Raw genomic sequence first — 14,134 nt, 5'->3', positions numbered from 1 at the left:
TTCGGAGGGCAACTAAGGGTACTAATCTCTCTTCTTCCACCTCTGCAGATCACTGGAAGGATAAAAATCACCTAAGCACCAACCGCAGGGGTGTCCAATCTTTTTTCACTGAGGGCCACATAAGGAGAAATATACAGTCATATGATAAAGTTTGGGACCCCCTCTCAGCCTGCATAATAATTGACTCTCCTTTCAACATAAAAGATAACAGTGGTATGTCTTTCCTTCCTAGGAACATCTGAGTACTGCGGTGTTTTCCAAACTAAGATTTTTAGTGACGCAGTATTTAGTTGTATGAAATGAAATCAAATGTGAAAAACTGGCTGTGCACAAATGTGGGTCCCCTTGTCATTGTGCTGATTTGAATGCCTGTCACTGCTCAATGCTGATTACTTGGTTGGATGAGCTCGTTAAGCCTTGAACTTCACAGACAGGTGTGTCCATCATGAGATATAAAGGTATTTAAGGTGGTCAATTACAAGTTGGGCTTCCTTCCCTTTGACTCTCCTCTGAAGAGTGACAGCATGGGATCCTCAAAGCAACTCTCCAAAGATCTGAAAACAAAGATTGTTGAGTCTCCTGGTTTAGGGGAAGGCTACAAAAAGCCACCTCAGAGGTTTAAACTGTCAGTTTCAACTGTAAGGAATGGAATCAGGAAATGGAAGGCCACAGGCACAGTTGCTGTTAAACCCAGCAGGTCTGGCAGGCCAAGAAAAATACAGGAGCGGCATATGAACAAGACTATGAGAATGGTGACAGACAACCCACAGATCACCTCCAAAGACCTGCAAGAACATCTGGCTGCAGATGGTGTATCTGTACATCGTTCTACAATTCAGTGCAATTTGCACAAAGAACATCTGTATGGCAGGGTGATGAGAAAGAAGCCCTTTCTGCACTCACGCCACAAACAGAGTCGCTTGTTGTATGCCAATACTTATTTAGACAAGCCAGATTAATTTTGGAACAAAGTGCTTTGGACTGATGAGACAAAAATGGAGTTATATGGTCAGAACAAAAAGCGCTTTGCATGGCAGAAGAAGAAGACCGCATTCCAAGAAAAACACCTGCTACCTACTGTCAAATTTGGTGGAGGTTCCATCATGCTGTGGGGCTGTGTGCCCAGTTCAGGGACTGGGGCCATTGTTAAAGTCGAGGGTCGGATGAATTCAACCCAATATCAACAAATTCTTCAGGATAATGTTCAAGCATCAGTCACAAAGTTGAAGTTACGCAGGAGTTGGATATTCCAACAAGACAATGACCCAAAACACAGTTGGAAATCTACAAAGGCATTCATGCAGTGGGAGAAGTACAATGTTCTGGAATTGCCATCACAGTCCCCTGACTTGAAGATTATCGAAAATCTATGGGATGATTTGAAGCAGGCTGTCCATCAAATTGAACTGAACTGGAGAGATTTTGTATGAAGAATTGTCAACAATATCTCCATCCAGAATCAGACACTCATCAGAGGCTACAGGAGGACAGCGTCTAGAGGCTGTTAGATTTACAAAAGGAGGCTCAACTAAGTATTGATGTCATGTCTCTGTTGGGGGGCCCACATTTATGCACCTGTCTAATTTTGTTATGATGCATATTGCATATTTTCTGTTAATTCAATAAACTTAATGTCACTGCTGAAATCCTACTGTGTCCATAAGGCATGTCAGATATTAAAAGGAAGTTGCTACTTTGAAAGCTCAGCCAATGAGAAACAAAAATCCAAAGAATTAAGAGGGGGTCCCAAACTTTTTCTTATGACTGTACGAAGGACTGGACTACCCACTACAGGTGAAGTATATTGTCTCACCTCCTGTGTATTAAGCTAGCAAAATCAATCAAATATTGGTAAATTATGCTTCATAATTTAATATGCTCAAAGATAAAACAGCATCACAGCTCTCCATTAATGGGTTGTCATTTATTGTATTATAAAGTGCTCTCATCACATGCAATTGAGTAAAAATCAAAAGCCCAAGCTTTATCCGACACTTGATGTTTTAAGTTAGCTGACAAATGTTCAATTTGCCACACAACTGCGTTTCTGGATAAGCGACCGTTGTTGAATTCCTGCATTTTCTTGTGGGCATATTATTCCTGCGACTTTAGTGAGGCACTGGTTTGTGACGTCACCATCTGTGAAAGTGAGTTGTGCTACCTCGTAACTGGCTAATGTGGCATATTCTTGTGTTTTGTTAGCAAGGAAAAAATCCTGTTGTTGAGCTAGCAGACCAGCTGCCATTTGCTTATCTTTGTGTTCTTGCTCGGCACCAGCGTAGGACGTGTAGGTCGGATGTTTGGTTCCATTATACTCTTTCATCACTGCAATAGTTTCATAGCAAATCAAATAGACACACTTGCCCTTGACTTCTAGGAAGAAATATTCATTTTCCCACCGAGTCTGAAGTTGTCTGCACTCACTTGCTATTGTGGGTTTCTTTGGTTCTGCCATTTTTGGTCACCTGTAGAAATATTGTTCTTTGGTTGCGCTTGTTTGTGAAGACGCTGCCTTGATCAAGACAGTAGCTCCGCCTTGTGTTAAACCTCATCCATCCATCCATTATCCAACCCGCTGTATCCTAACTACAGGGTCACGGGGGTCTGCTGGAGCCAATCCCAGCCAACACAGGGTGTGTAGAAAAAGGCGCTATATAGCGCCCGACCCTGCACAGAATGACACAGAGGCACGTATTAAACACAAGGGCTTTATTTTCTTCTTCACCCGTGGGCGCACGTCTTCCCCGTGACCCACAGGCAATACATAGTCCCACAAACACTCTTCTCCACACCAAAACAGCACTCTTTTCTCCTCTCCCACCACTCCTCGCAAGCTTTGTCTCCTTCCTCCCAACTCTGGCTCTTTCGAGTGGTGGTGGCTGGCCTTTTTTATACCCCACCCGGAACCATTCCAGGTGCTTGATCACCTGGCCTTAATTGCATTTCCAGGTGGGGCTGAAGATTTGACCAGCCGGGCTGCAGACTCCATGCAGCTCCCCCTGGCGGCCATCCAAGCCCTCAACCAGGCTGTGAAGGACTCCATCTCCCATAGAGCCATGCGCCAGGTTGGGGAATCATTGTCCGCCAGGGAGGCTGCCACCAAGCGTCCCAGGGGAGGTATTGAGCTGTCCATGGTAGCTCCCCGGGAACAGATGCAGTAGGTGCGTCCCGGCATGGGACCCGGCTGTCCTTCACAGGACCCTTCCCTCAGATGAGGCTTCCGGGGCTCATCGGCCTGCCCCGCGAGGGCTGGTCCTCTCCAGGACAAGGAGTCGGCTTCCTTGGCTCCGCGGCTGCACCCTGTGAAAACATAATAAACAGGTCTGGGGGTGCTGCCCCGACGTCCCTGCCACTCGGACGTCCTCTCTGGACAACACCTCCAGATGTGGCCACCGCGGCCGCAGTAATAGCATGTCCAACCCCATCCAGTTCGACCCTTGCAGGAGTGAAAGCAGGCAGGAAACTCCTGCCCCTTCGCCCTCTCCGAGGAGAGCTTGTGACGTGTCCGCCCCTCTGCAGCGTAGCCCTCCGGCACCATCAAAGCGAAGGGCTTACGCTGCACCTTGTTAGGAGTTCCCAACCTCTTTGTCCGGGTTCTCCTCTTTCTTTAGGGTGCACTGACGGTCTGGGTCCCCTTATGGGAAGAAGGGAGACCCTGTACCGTCTGCACCCCTTTAGACGGCTGTAAGACAGGCGCGGGCAGTCGGAGCGGAGTTGTTTGGCAGCCGACGTTCACCAGCTGCCTCTCCACACTCTCCTCTGCCACGCCATCTGTCATCACAGCAGCGTCTTGTGTAGTGGGCGGAGCAGCCTGGCAAGCAGCACTGATCATAACTGCAGCCGCTGTGCTCCGCCCCCTTTCTTCTACGGCCCAGGCTTCGCCTACCTGTGCCGCTTTGTCCTGCAGGCAGGAGGCCGATGCCTCCCCTCTCTCCAGCCATTTCACAACGGCCGCCATCGGGGCGCTGATCCTCTTGTCCAAATCCTCCTTTGTCTCCTGCAGGACCTGAAAAACCTTCACTAAGGACTGCAGGGGAAGAAGAACACGGTGCAACTCCCATGCAGCCCAAAAAACATTAATCTCTTCGGCCAGTGGTGGACTTCGGTTTCCCTTGTCCCCTTCCACCGACCGCGAGCCACCAAGGCATCTGCGGGATCTCCGCAGGCCCGTTCGGGTCATCAAGAGGCTTGGGGAGAAGGTCTGTCGGCCCCGCCTGCGACCTTTCCTCGGCGGGCAACTGACACACGCCCTCCCCCCTTTACCTGTTTCTGAAAGGAGCTCCTGCTCCGTGCGCGGTGACACCATGTCGGGAAACTCATCCGGGCTCTCCTCCTTCAGCTGTTTACTCGGCTCGAAGAGAAGACACAGCCCAGCCTCGCTCTCTCCCGAGCTCTCTCCGCCGTCACGCCACAGACAGACTTCATCCAGCCAGCAACGGGTGCTTCGCTCCTCGGCGCCTAGGAAGTAGGCTGACGCGAACGCGGAAAACCCTTCCCACGGCCCTTCACCCTTGGGCCCGTCACCTACCTCCGGCTACAACCCGTGGTGCTGGTTGGCATGGTGGCGTCTGGCGGCTGGCTTCTGTGCCCGCCCGGTTTTCTTTTTCCCCATTCAGCGATGTCTTGTGGCTCCTGCCACAGGTGGGCTCTTCAGTGTAGTGTGCTGCATGGCTTGCCTGCAGCTGTGAGCGCACTCTCCCCCCGCGCTGTGCTGCACGTGTCCACCGGCCGGTCCTGTCGGCGCATACCTCGTGCTGCGGCCTCGGTGGCGTGCTTCCCTCAGGAGCGTGCCCCGCGCTGAAGTCCAAAGGGCACTCTCAGCACTGTAGACTGCTGGAGCACACTATCTCGGGAGTGCGCTTGATGCTGTGGTGCCCTGTGCGCTTTCTGCGCTGTGGTAAATGTGCCTCTGGGTGCTGTGCTGAGCTGGTACACAAATTTTGGTACAGGTCCAAATGGACGGACCGGGATCCTGCCGACTACGCCAGTGTAGAAAAAGGCGCTCTATAGCGCCCGACCCGCCATAGAATGACACAGTGGCACACAGAGGCCACCAAGCGTCCCGGGGGAGGTATTGAGCTGTCCATGGTAGCTTCCCCGGAACAGATGCAGTAGGGGTGTCCCATCCGGGCATGGGACCCGGCTGTCCTTCACAGGTGCAAGGCAGGAACAAACCCCGGGCAGGGCGCCAGCCCACCACAGGGCTGTGTTAAACCTAAGATGTACAATACAGTTAAGAACAAGTTTCGTGTGTGGTCTATATTTCATTATATTTGTAGAATTTGCTGCGGGCCAATTAAAAATGGACCACAGGCCACAGTTGGCCCGTGGGCCGTAGTTTGGACACCCCTGACCAACCGAGTTCTACTTCCACCTCTAGACCATGCCTGCCAACTGACGTCACTTCCGCCTAATCCCGCCGGACCCCCCTCTTCCTGTCCCCAGCCTATAAAGCCAACCACTCGCCTCCCACAGTTAATCACAATCCAGACTCAGTCTTTATTGACTACTCTTATAGTAAACGTAATTAAGACAACACTCATTGTTAACTAGCAGGAGTACCCGGCATTGCCCGGGAATCTATAACTGGTGAATTTCCAAAATGAAAGAAACAGAGCATAGAAATCGAACAAACATTTTTCTGATTGACATTTTATTGTAATAGTTAATATAAGTGGTCATTTTAGAGGCTTTGGATACACTATAGTTTTTGTCTTGTCTTGGGGTTCCGAAAATGAACAAATTGTGAGGATTGCCCACTGTAGAACATGCTACGTAGAGTTGTCCGTGGTGGCATGGGTGTATTAGCGAAAAGCAGGACAATTATAATGTGTCACATAGTATTACGTATGGAATAAGCACCAGAGTGAGATGAATGTACGTTATTTACAATACAAATCGCACTAGTCAGTCAGAAAGTTCACATTTTACATCCATAAGGCAGTTCCCCTTCACAAGATGAAAGCAGTCAGCTTTCTTTGGCAATAATGGATACAACGAGGCTATTAGAAATAAACTGGATGCATTAGGATTAAAAGTCAAAAGGGAGGTAAAAAGCTTAGGGGTAACCGTTGACTGTAATCTGAATTTTAAATCGCATATTAATCAGATCACTAGGACAGCATTTTTTCACCTAAGAAACATAGCAAAAGTTAGACCTCTTATATCATCGAAAGATGCAGAGAAATTAGTTCATGTGTTTGTTTTCAGTCGACTAGATTACTGTAACGCACTCCTCTCAGGACTACCAAAAAAAGACATCAATCGTTTGCAACGAGTGCAGAATGCAGCTGCTAGAATCCTTACCAGGAAAAGAAAATCCGAACACATTTCTCCAGTTTTGATGTCACTACACTGGTTACCTGTGTCATTCAGAATTGACTTTAAAATTCTGCTTATGGTTTATAAAGCTTTAAATAATCTCGCCCCGGCTTATATATCAGAATGTCTGACACCTTATATTCCAAATCGTAACCTCAGATCCTCAACTGAGTGTCTCCTTAGAATTCCAAGAGCAAAACTTAAAAGAAGTGATGAGGCGGGCGGCCTTCTGCTGTTATGCACCTAAAATCTGGAATAACCTGCCAGTAGGAATTCTACTCAAAGCACCATGATGTTCCAACAATGATGGATGGATTAAAAGCCAGAAGTCTGTATGACCATCAGCATCAAGTGACTCCGTGAGAACCCTAACTACAAAGAGGACTATTTCATTTTGTTAGATAGAATGCCCAGAGGGGACTGGGTGGTCTCGTGGCCTGGAACCCCTGCAGATTTTATTTTTTTCTCCAGCTTTCAGGAGTTTTTTTTTTGTTTTTTCTGTCCACCCTGGCCATCAGACCTTACTCCTTTTCTATGTTAACTAATGTTGTCTTATTTTAATTTTGTATTTTGTCTTTTATTTTTCTTTTCTTCATTATGTAAAGCACTTTGAGCTACTTTTTGTATGAAAATGTGCTATAGAAATAAATGTTGTTGTTGTTGTTCTTCTTCTTATACTTGAGAAACATTGGTAAAGAGGGATGCTAGATGGCGCCACCGTTAACGTCTGTTGCAACATGCGGCCATCATAAGTACGGGGACATGTGGCGAATGTTGTGTCAGTCAAAAGATGTCCTGCGCTTCACCAAGGACATTTTTCCCAACCAAACATACCCCATGACCTCCTCCTGGTCACAAAGCAGCCCCATGCCCAGTTTGGTGGAGATTGGATGCCCGGTGCAGATTTGTATGGAGGACAAACAAAATGTGTCACATGGTATTACGTACAGAATAAGCACCAGAGTGAGATGAATGTACGTTATTTACTATACTTGGGAAAGCGAATAAATAGCACCAGTCAGTCAGAAAGTTCATGTTTTACATCCATACAGCAGTTTCTCTTCACGCGATGAAAGTTGTCGGCTTTCTTATACTTGAGAAACATTGGTAAAGAAGGATGCACAGAGACCAAACGTGCCGCTAGATGGCGCCGCCGCCATTAATGTCTGTTGCAACGTGCAGCCATCTTAAGTACGGGAATATGTGGCGAACATTGTGTCAGTCAAAAGGTGTCCTGCGCTTCACCAAGGACATTTTTCCTAACCAAACATACCCCATGACCTCCTCCTACTTCACAAAGCAGCCCTATGCCCAGTTTGGTGGCGATCGGACGCCCGGTGCAGATTTGTATGGAGGACAAACAAACATCGACTCTGCTTTATATATTAGATACTAGCCAACCCGCGGCGTAGCATACGCCGCATAATTATATATTGATGGGTGAACACTTCCTGAAAGACACAGTTGTCCAAATGGGGTGGGTTTGAGGATACGACTGTAGGTGAATGAAAAGATGGAACTCTGGAGAGGGCAACATACAATTGTCCGTGACTGACAATTGGAGGACCGCCGTCGCACACTCATTCAGCGATTCACATCCACGACCAACAAACTGTTTTACACGCTGCATATAACGATTCACATCCGTGACAAAGATGGTCCTGTCGCGTCCACCCTCGCACTCGAAGCATACACACTGCCTGGTCATGTGCCCACTCTCAAGAGCAACTAACAGAGACCCGCCCACCATCTGTAAGACCATGGGATACCCCTCGCAAACTGTTTTACATACTGCATACAGCGATACACATCGAAGCATACACCCTGCCTGGTCATGTGCCCGCTCGCAAGAGCAACCCGCCCACCAACTCTAAGACCATGGGATACCTCTCGCAAACTGTTTTACACGCTGCATACAGCAATTCACATCCGCGACAAACAAACTGTTTTACATGCCGCATACAGCGATTCACATCTGCAACAAACATGTCTCTTCTTAGATGGTCCTGCCGCATCCACCCTCGCTCTCGAAGCATACACATTGCCTGGTCATGTGCCCACTTGCAAGAGCAACTCACAGAGACCCACCCACCAATTCTAAGACCATGGGATACCCCTCGCAAACTGTTTTACACGCTGCATACAGCAATTCACATCCGCGACAAACATGCCTCTTCTTAGATGGTCCTGCCACATCCACCCTCATTCTCGAAGCATACACACCACCTAGTCATGTGCCCGCTCGCAAGAGCAACCCGCCCACTAACTCTAAGACCATGGGATACCTCTCGCAAACTGTTTTACACGCTGCATACAGCAATTCACATCCTCAACAAACAAACTGTTTTACATGCCGCATACAGCAATTCACATTTGCGACAAACATGCTTCTTCTTAGATGGTCCTGCCGCGTCCACCCTCGTTCTCGAAGCATACACACTGCCTGGTCATGTGCCCGCTTGCAAGAGCAACTCACAGAGACCCACCCACCAACTCTAAGACCATGGGATACCTCTCTCAAACTGTTTTACACGCTGCAAACAGCAATTCACATCCGCGACAAACAAACTGTTTTACACGCTGCATACAGCGATTCACATCCGCAACAAACATGTCTCTTCTTAGATGGTCCTGCTGTGTCCACCCTCATTCTCGAAGCATACACACCGTCTAGTCATGTGCCCGCTCGCAAGAGCAACCCGCCCACCAACTCTAAGACCATGGCGTGTAAAACAGTTTGCGATGGTGGACGCAGTCGTGCGTTGTAACCAAAAAGAATAATGAAAAGTCAACGTGGCTCAGAGGTGCATGTGGAGTGTAGCAGAGACGAACGCGAATGACGCCCTGTTTTGTAAGTTGCTGCGTCTGAGTTGGTGGGCGTGGCTCTGCGAGTTGTCGTCGTATCCAATGGTCTTAGACTTGGTGGGCGTGGCTCCATTCTGCGTGCTCCTTGGGTGTCTTGCTTGCGCTGGCGGCTGCTTAGTAAATTATATATATAGATAGATATAGGGTGTAACCCCAAAATCTGTTTTTGTGTATCTTTTGTGTTCTTTCCACAGTTGTTAAGCTCAACCAACAAGAAGGACATAGCAGTTGTACACTGTAGCTAAACCATTATTACCACACGATCGATGGATGAGGCCCAGAAACACGCACCATGGACAGCTCTGCCAGTGGGGTCTCTCGGCAGAGCTTAATGAAGCCAGGATACCCGCGGGTATCGCACAAAAGCAGCTCTCATTTCAGTCTGCCTTTGAAAGTTAAACACTCTCCTCAACCTGAAATGATCCGATATAAATCGAGCTCTACTTGCAGCGGAGCTGGAGGGGGTGGATTAATTAAGTTGGAGTACGGTACTTTTTAGCCTTCCAAATTAAAAAGAAAATCTATTTCTATAATGACATTGCAGAGGCAGGCACTGAAGTAGTTCTTTGCCCAGTGGAGAAGCGAATTCTCAGAAGACGTTTTCATTTCTTTGGAGAGCACTTGAAGCAGAAGAAAGGTACCCCTGCCGGAATTAATAAATCCGTGCCGATCCCACCTCGGCTGGACAATCCGCGGCACCCGGTAACCCAGCTGCTCGGCAGCACATTTGCTTTTAAGGTAATTAGCCCGGCAAGCCAAGCTAGACAAAAGAAGCCAGAGTTGACTTTTGAGCTGTAATTCAGTTGGCACCAAGACGTCTAATAATGAGTCGGCAAAAAGCAAAGAGCCGCAAGACTAGATAAGCATCCTCATTTTTGAATCAGCGGGCTCCATCCTGCTCTCCCTGGTGTGACATTTTAAGTCTCTGGGGTCTCATTTTTTTTTTTTTTTCTTCTCGTAACTTGGTCTATTTTCAAAATGTAAATAGAGGGAAAAAATAGTCTCTTCAATTACCTTTTGTAATTTTTTGTGAGTTTTGGTGAAATGTTCAATTACGGAAACTGTGGTTCATATAGGCTAGGGCAGAGGTAATTAAACTTTATAATCCGAGGTACCAGATAAGAAAATCGGTACCATACTGGGACCCCAGAAGAGGTTTTCAACCATAATGACAATGGAACCATACAAATAATAATGACCACATCTTTAAAAAAATAGTAAACGTATTTGTTTCCATTCAAGCAAATTTCGCACATGAATGTTACTAAAAGAGAAAAGTGGGAAGCACACGCATTGTTAATCAAACAACAATTAGTGCAAATGCTCAAAGAAATATTTAGATTCGCTCCTTTTCTTTTATAACGTCCTCTCCTGTCCTGGGTATGACATTAAACTGAATTCGGAGGGCCACTTTCAGGGAGAAAAAATTGCCCCTCGGGACCCCCATGCTCGAAGAGTCGCAACTGCAAAAGAGCCAATGGGGTCAGGCGTGTTGGGGATGAGAACTGGTGTGTTGCTGCATGGCAACACTGGGGTCCTAATTTGAGGCGGCCCATCTGGGTAGGTGCATGGAATATCTTGTCTCTCCGGCATGACGACCATTTTCCTCTGCTGTGGGAGGAGCTTCGTAAACTCCGCATTTCCGTGGCAGCCCTCTCTGAGGTGCGTAGACCTGGGACTGGCCAGATCTCTGTAGGTGGGTACACCTTTAATTGGTCTGGTCACTCTGATAGCTGCCATTAGAACATTAGAACGATCAAGATGAGAACAGGCCATTCAGCCCAACAAAGCTTGCCAGTCCTGTTCACTTATTTCTTCCAAAAAAACACCAAGTCGAGTTTTGAAAGTCCCTAACGTCTTACTGTCTACCACACTACTTGGTCGCTTATTCCAAGTGTCTATCATTCTTTGTGTTGTCACAGGTGGCTGGGTGTGGTCGGCATTCGGCTGCCTATAAAAGGGTCCGCCTCCCGACAATCAAGGCTGGAGTCGGGTGAGGAGGTGGACGAGGTCAGAGAAGGAGGTGGGCAAAGAGAGGCCCAGTGTAAATAGTGTGCTGAGAAGAGAAGAGGTGGCTGAAGGAAGCCTGGACTGTTGGGACTGTGGGGAACTGGTATTGGTGCACCTATTGACTGTATATAGTAGTGTATGTAAATAAACGTGTGGTGATGGACATAGTCGTGTCTGCCTGCCTGTGTCTGGGTCGCCCTAATCCACAGTGGCGTAGTCGGCAGGATGCTGCACCTGGCTCAAGGTGTGGACCTGCATATCATCAAATGTCTGTGGACAACCTGGCACGGCAGGAGACCTCACACACATGCCGCAGTGGCGGCGTACACCCAACCCCGCAGGGGTAAGTAGGAAGCCGGACCGTTAGCGGTTCGTGCTTGCACTATGTGTTGCAGGGGTGGCTCACCGACACGGTAGTGCCATCGGGAACTGCCACGAAGGAGAGGCTGCAGCTGGGCGAGTTGCAGCAGCAGCGGAGCCGCCCGGCATCTCGTGTACCTGGGAGAGAGGAGGACGAGATGGCCGCTGACCTGAAGTCCCTCCTCGTGACAGGCACGGGATTGGACAGTGTGTCCTGTTTCCTTGCCAATGATTGGTCGGAGGCGGGAGCAGGGAATGTCCGTCTCATGCCTCGAAGAAACCCGAGTGGGCCGCAGGGAAGGGCCCATAGAGAGCAGTCGGCAAGTGACGCTGCTCGCAAGGTAAGCTCACGGCCGGCTGTTTCTCTCTCCTTGGTGGCGGTTTTGCAGGAGCTGAGGAGCTTCAGCTTATGCTATCGCTACCGGCCAAGCGATGTGCCCTCCGGGCGGAGATGCAGGAGTCAGGAGGGATGGCAGTGACGTGTGATCAGGAGCCGCAGGCGAAGGAGGATTGGCACGCTGCAGGAGCTTCTGACCGGAGAGGCACAGCGGGGAAGGTAAGCAAGACCGACCCCGTGAAGCTCCAGATGCCAGCGGGGCTGGGTCTGCCCTCTTGCAATGGGCAGATTCGAACCATCACGGTGTCCCAAAATGAAAGGAGTAAGCGGCTTGAGAAAGGCAGTTCCTCCGATATGGGAGGACGTGCAGCTGGGTGCATGCGTCCCTCGAAGGGCCATCCTCTGTGGAGGCAGAGGAATTACCCGCTGGCTGGGAGGAGACGAGCACGTGTGCTCCCGCTGGTGGTCCTGTGGCGAGGACCGCGGACTTGTTGGGTTGGGAAGCCGAAAAAGGGAGCATTGGGGTGTCGATCGGGGCCGAGAGCGTTGGCCCAACAGAGGACGAGCCGAGGGGCTGCATTAGGGCAACGCCTCCGCCCTTGTTTTTCTTTTTGAATTGCAGGATTGGGCCCTAGGCTACAAAGTGTTGGCTTGCCGCCGAGGAAGGCCAGTCCTCGCGAATCGGTCCGCTGGCCCCTGGAGGTCTCAGCTAGCGGGGGAGTCATGTCACAGGTGGCTGGGTGTGGTCGGCATTAAAAAGGGTCCGCCTCCTGACAATCAAGGCTGGAGTCGGGTGAGGAGGTGGACAAGGTCGGAGAAGGAGGTGGGCGAAGAGAGGCCCAGTGTAAATAGTGTGCTGAGAAGAGAAGAGGTGGCTGAAGGAAGCCTGGACTGTTGGGACTGTGGGGAACTGGCATTGGTGCACTTATTGACTGTATATAGTAGCGAATGTAAATAAACTTGTGGTGATGGACATAGTCATGACTGCCTGCCTGTGTCTGGGTCACCCTAATCCACAGTGTAATGAAAAACTTCCTAATGCTTGTGCAAAATTTGCCCTTCACAAGTTTCCAACTGTGTCCCCGTGTTCTTCATTTTAAAATAACCGTCTCAATCCAATGGACTAATTCCCTTCATAATTTTAAACACTTCAGTCAGGTCTCCTCTTCATCTCTGCAAAGGCTCAGCTCTTTTAATCTTAACTCATCCCCTGTAGCCCTGACTCAGCCCTGTTGCTCTTCTCTGGACCTTTTCTTGTGCTGTTATGTCCTTTTTGTAGCCTGGAGACCCAAACTGCACACAGGACTCCAGATGAGGCCTCACCAGTGTGTTATAAAGCTCGAGCAGAACCTCCTGTGACTTGTACTCCACACGTCAAGGCACTATATAACCTGACATTCTGTTAGCCTTCTTAATGGCTTCTCAACACTGTCTGGCAGTTGATAATGTTGAGTTCACTACAACTCCTAAATCCTTCTCATAAGGTGGGCTTTTGATTTTCAGACCTCCCATTGTGCATTCAGACCTCACATTTTTACTTCCTACCTGTAATTCTTTACATTTACTGACATTAAATTTCACCTGCTGCAAATCTGCTCAAGTCTGTCTGCTGTCCCAGTCCCTCTGTGATGATTCAACAAATTATCGATTATCTGCCAGTCCATCCATCTTGTTATCATCTGCAAACTTAACCAGCTTGTTACTTATATTCCTATCCAAATTGTGTATATACAGGTGCTGGTCAAAAAATTAGAATATCATGACAAAGTTGATTTATTTAAGTAATTCCATTCAAAAAGTGAAACTTATATATTAGATTCATTCATTACACACAGACTGATGTATTTCAAATGTTTATTTCTTTTAATGTTGATGATTATAACTGACAACTAATGAAAGTCCCAAATTCTGTATCTCGGAAAATTAGAATATTGTGAAAAGGTTCAATATTGAAGACACCTGGTGCCACACTCTAATCAGCTAATTAACTCAAAAGCCTTTAAATGGTCTCTCAGTCGAGTTCTGTAGGCTACACAATTATGGGGAAGACTGCTGACTTGACAGTTGTCCAAAAGACGACCATTGACACCTTGCACAAGGAGGGCAAGACACAAAAGGTCATTGCTAAAGAGGCTGGCTGTTCACAGAGCTCTGTGTCCAAGCACATTAATAGAGAGGCGAAGGGAAGGACAAGATGTGGTAGAAAAAAGTGGACAAGCAATAGGGATAACCGCACCCTGG

At 48.4% G+C, this 14,134-nt stretch overlaps 1 protein-coding gene across 1 annotated transcript in view; it reads right to left on the bottom strand.

Moving 5' to 3' along the window:
* The window catches only part of rps28 (ribosomal protein S28), an 892,132-nt gene that overhangs the window by 272,941 nt on the left and 605,057 nt on the right, over positions 1–14,134 (bottom strand). The window lies entirely within an intron of this gene.

Source organism: Erpetoichthys calabaricus, chromosome 12 (assembly GCF_900747795.2).
Source record: "Erpetoichthys calabaricus chromosome 12, fErpCal1.3, whole genome shotgun sequence".
NCBI lineage: Eukaryota > Metazoa > Chordata > Cladistia > Polypteriformes > Polypteridae > Erpetoichthys > Erpetoichthys calabaricus.
This window is presented reverse-complemented; position numbering and strand designations above follow the sequence as displayed.